Below are 5157 nucleotides of genomic sequence, written 5' to 3'. Positions count from 1 at the left end.
TTCATGCAATGAAATGAATCCTCCCCTTCTACCACATTGCAGGTATTGCAACCTTCGTGAGAACTGGCTTCCTGAAGGTAAAGGAAAAGATAGAGGGACTATCTCTGAGAAAGCCAAACTAGAAAACTCAACACAAGCAGAAGAGGGCTTTGATGTTCCGGATTGTAAAAAAACTACAGGGAGTGATTATAAAGAGTCATCTGTGGAGGAAAAGATGACAAAATCACGCAGGCCTCACAGTCACAAGACAGTGACTGTGAGGACTGTTCTCAGCCATCAACTTCTAATAGCATTATTTACAGCAGCCAAGAAGATGTCAAGGAGTTTGAGAGGGAAGAAACACAAGACAAAGAAGAAAGTATGGAATCCAGCTTTCCCCTGAATGCCACTGAACCTTGTGTGATTTGCCAAGGTTGACCTAAAAATGGTTGCATTGTCCGTGGAAAAACAGGACACCTTGGGTGGCGCCCGTGGCTCAGTGGCTAGAGCGCAGGCCCCATATACCCAGGGTGGCGGGTTCAAACCCAGCCCCGGCCAAACCGCAACAACAAAAACAAAAAAATAGCCGGGTATTGTGGCGGGTGCCTGTCGTCTCAGCTGCTCAGGAGGCTGAGGCAAGAGAATCGCCCAGGCCCAGGAGTTGGAGGTTGCTGTGAGCTGTGATGCCACATCACTCTAGGCGTTAAAGTGAGACTCTGTCTCTAAAATAAATAATAAATAAAATAAAGAAAGAAAGAAAAGAAAAACAAAACAACAACAACAAAAAGGACACCTTATGGCATGCTTCACATGTGCAAAGAAGCTAAAGGAAAGGAATAAGCCCTGCCCAGTATGTACACAACCAATTCAGATGATTGTGCTTACTTCCTCTAGCTGACCTGCCTATAAAAGTAGAATATATATTTCTAACCACGTACCCCTAAAAATTTAGACAACATAGAATTTATTTTTATTTACTATATCAAAGTGAGAAAGTGTCTCAGTCCAGATAGGTTTTTTCCTCATTGTATTTTACCTACTTCAGTAGAGGGATAGTGAATATTTATTTCCTTTTAGGAAAATTTCACTTCCATTTGTAGTTGGCTTTTAATGTAATTTGAGTTGGCTACATAGCTCATCCTTTACCGACGCTCCTTTCTCTTAAATGAGAAGTATCTGACTTTTTAAAATACATATATATACGAGTAGGACACCAAAATGTAATTTTTTTTTTTTTCTTTTGAGACAGAGCCTCAAGCTGTTGCCCTGGGTAGAATATGGTGGCATCACAGCTCACAGCAACCTCCAACTCCTGGGCTTAAGCGATTCTCTTGCCTCAGCCTCCCAAGTAGCTGGGACTACAGGCACCCACCATAACACCCGGCTACTTTTTGGTTGTAGTTGTCATTGTTATTTGGCGGGCCCGGGCTGGTCTCGAACCTGCCAGCTCAGGTGTATGTGGCTGGCGCCTTAGCCACTTGAGCTACAGGCGCCGAGCCCAAAATGTAATTTATTAGTACCCTTCTTGTATGGAGAAAATGTACAGTAGATTTTGATTAAATTTTTGAAACTCTTAAAAAAAAAAGGAGGAATAACTGTTCTTATTCTACTGTACGGTAGATGATGATGATTAACAGTAAGGCACTGTACATGTGTATTTCAAAATGGCTACAAAAGAGGCTTTTGAATAATACCACATAAAAAAAAATGCATGTGGTGATTTATACAATGAATATGCTGATTTGATTATTACATATATACACACAAACACATATATAAATAACACCAACTGTATACTATAAATATGTATAATTACAATGTGTCAATTTAGAAAATGGAGTAAGAAGTAAAGGTAAGACTTATACCTGTAAAAATCCTGGAAGCATATAGAAAAAGCGGATTCTATTACAATCAGTATAGGCAATGATTTTCTGGATAGGCCACCAAATGATTAGACAATGAAAGTAATAGCACACGTCTGGTATTACATCCCTTACACAAAATATGCCATCTTCAAACCAGGACATGGTTTGAAGAGATGTCTGTGGTCCCAGCTACTCAGGAGACTGAGGCAAGAGAATTGCCTAATCTCCAGAAGTTGGAGGTTGTTGTGAGCTGTGTGACGGCATGGCACGCTACCGAGGGCAATAAAGTGAGACTCTGTCTCTACAAAAAAAAAGAAAGAAAGAAAACAGGGCATATACGTACGATGGAATACTATTTAGCCCTTGTTTCTGAGACAGAATCTCAAGCTGTTACCCAAACTAGAGTGCAGTGGCGTGACCACAGCTCAATGCAACCTCCACTTGCTGGGCTGAAGCCATCCTTCTGCATCTGGAGTAGTTGCAACTACAGGTGTTTGCTACCATGCCCAGCCATTATTTTCTACTTGTAGTAGAGATGGGGTCTTGCTCGTAATCAGGGTGATCTTTAGACTTCAAGAAATTCTTTTTTGGGTGGCGCCTGTAGCTCAGTGAGTAGGATACTGGCCCCATATACTGAGGGTGGTGGGTTCGAACCTGACCCTGGCCAAACTGCAACCAAAAACTACTCAGGCGTTGTGGCGGGTACCACCTGTAGTCCCACTACTTGGGAGGTTGAGGCAACAGAATCGCTTAAGCTCAGAAGTTTGAGGTTGCTGTGAGCTGTGACGCCAGAACACTCTACCAAGGGCGACATAATGGGACTCTGTCTCCAAAAAAAAAAAACCCTTAAATTTCAACATTTAAAACCTTAAAATTCAAACATTTTATTTAGTAATGTGGTGATCACTACTAATCTAACCGAATTCTTACATAACATGCAAATGTGAGCATTTCCTTTCAGAACTGCTAAATCTAAAAAATCACAGACAACTTTTAGGCAGCATTTTAAAGGCGAAACACATAGAATAAGAAGGATGAAAGACCAGCAGCTTCTCCACTTGCATCCTGCACAGTACAACGCGGCAGTCATGCCCAAACAAGCCTGCCTTTATGGCAACTTTAGAAACCAGGCCTGAGTTTCTGATGTCCTGTGGTAGAGCCCAAGACCAAGTAGGACAGTCTCACTCGTGTGACACACTTAATTGATATGGTCCCAGCTACAGAACAAAAAGTGGCCACACCACACTGTAAACCTTGCAGTAGCCAATCTGGTCTGCTCTTGCCATCAGCACCATCTGACAGGATACCCAATAGGTTTCAGACCCACTTGTGTCTCAGGTGAGTGAGCTGATGACCATGGTCTTATCTGGGCTCCTGAATCATGCCCAAACCCACCTTCTTCACCTCTCACCCATGGTCTGGAAAAAGTCCTGCCCACATGGAGTTTTAGAGAGAAACATCTATCTGTGATCCCAAATGTAGGAACACCAACTTTGCTCTGAATGTGGATTTGGAAGCAGCATTGTACCCTTGCTGGCTCCAGCTGTTCCAGGAGCAGACTGGCTAACCTGCAAGCTGTTTGGAGGCACATATATCTGGGGACATGAAGGTAGGCCTTCTAACTTCACACTTCTCAGTGTGAATCGTAAGTAGCTCTATAATGTATCTCCACTATCTGACAGCCAAAGCCTGGGAGCAGCCCTGACTACCCGAAAACCCGGGAGACAAGTCATGGACCAACAGGCAGACCTGAAGACTTCTGTCTCAAAGGCAATAGCCCTACGAATCAGTTTCAGCCACTCTCAGCTGTGATCAGGACTCAGTCCTGCCCATGCAGACTGAAGCAAGCACTTCCACAGGCCCGTCAGGAGCCAAACTTGTCCCCATCCACTGTAGATCCAACACATCTGCAGAAGAAACTACAGTTCCATCAAGGCTAGAGTCACGCTCGGGTACTGGTTACTGCCTTAGTGTGCCAGAGCCCACCAAAATAACTACTAACCTTATTTGCTGGCTCTGGCCCTCATGGCACAAGCAGTCACCAGGTTAGTGACGTGGCTTCAGACTGACCTACACAACAGTTAGACTCACTTATATCCACAAGTTAAAGAGTAATACAACTGGTTCTTTAGAAGCCCTCTATTACATTTCTATTACAGGAATGTGTAGATATCCCATAGAGCACTGTCAGTGGCATTAATTTTACTCTTAACTTCCTTAATGATTTATGCTGGTTCTATGAAATAATGACAATTTTTTCTTCTTGATAGTCTTTGTCGGTTTCTAAGGGGTTAATTCATCAACTGGATTGTGTGCCTATGGTGTGGTAGTCACTGTTCTACACCAATGAACAATTCGTATTATAAGGGGAAATACTATAAAGATTATAAACATAGCTTCTTAATTAAAGTGAGGTTATAATGGTGGTTTTGCTTTTAATAAAAAGACAAAAATAAATAAATAAATGGGGGCAGCACCTGTGGCAAAAAGGAGTAGGGCACCAGCCCCGTATGACAGAGGTGACAGGTTCAAACCCAGTCCTGACCAAAAACTACAATAAATAAATAAATAAATAAATAAATAAATAAATAAATAAAACAAACTACAGTTCCCTGTATAAGCAACAGTCCTGCTGACCAAGATCTTGCCGAAAGTTGACTCTTCCTGAGAATAGACAGGATCCGTGCCTACACCTGATAACTGATCTGCCAATCATGGAATCCATGCAGACACAAAATAGGCAGGGAAACTGGCTCTAACTCTAAGTGACTGAAATCTCAGTGCCAATCTAATTAGCCCAAGGACAATCAGGAAAAGATACTTTAACTCTTTAAACTACTCTACAATAAATGGAAGGGGTGTTGCTCACTTGAGATTCAGGGACATAAACACAAGAATACACAAATCACAATGGACTGGGCAAACCCAATCACCACCAAAAGAAACTAATAAAGTTCCAATAAACATCTGTAAAGAAAAAGAAACGAGGCAGATGAGCAGCTCATGCTTTTAAATCCTAGTACTCTGGGGCAGTGCCTGTGGCTCAGTGAGGAGGGCGCCGGCCCATATACGGAGGGTGGTGGGTTCAAACCCAGCCTCGGCCAAACTGCAACAAAAAAAATAGCAAGGCGTTGTGGTGGGCGCCTGTAGTCCCCCTACTCAGGAGGCTGAGGCAAGAGAATCGCCTAAACCCAGGGGTTGGAGGTTGCTGTGAGCTGTGATGCCATAGCACTCTTCCGAGGGCCATACAGTGAGACTCTGTCTCTAAAAAAAACATAAATCCTAGCACTCTGGGAGGCCAAAGCAGATGAAT

The 5157-nt window shown here is 42.9% G+C and overlaps 1 non-coding gene across 1 annotated transcript; it reads left to right on the top strand.

Annotated features, from left to right (window-relative positions):
• Positions 1-3777: 3777 nt before the first annotated feature.
• LOC128573219 (small nucleolar RNA SNORA3/SNORA45 family) lies at positions 3778-3902 on the top strand. Its single transcript, XR_008376376.1, has one exon. It is a non-coding gene; the product is annotated as a small nucleolar RNA SNORA3/SNORA45 family (small nucleolar RNA).
• The last annotated feature ends 1255 nt before the right edge of the window (positions 3903-5157 follow it).

This window comes from Nycticebus coucang, chromosome 20 (genome assembly GCF_027406575.1).
Source record: "Nycticebus coucang isolate mNycCou1 chromosome 20, mNycCou1.pri, whole genome shotgun sequence".
Taxonomy (NCBI): domain Eukaryota; kingdom Metazoa; phylum Chordata; class Mammalia; order Primates; family Lorisidae; genus Nycticebus; species Nycticebus coucang.
This window is presented reverse-complemented; position numbering and strand designations above follow the sequence as displayed.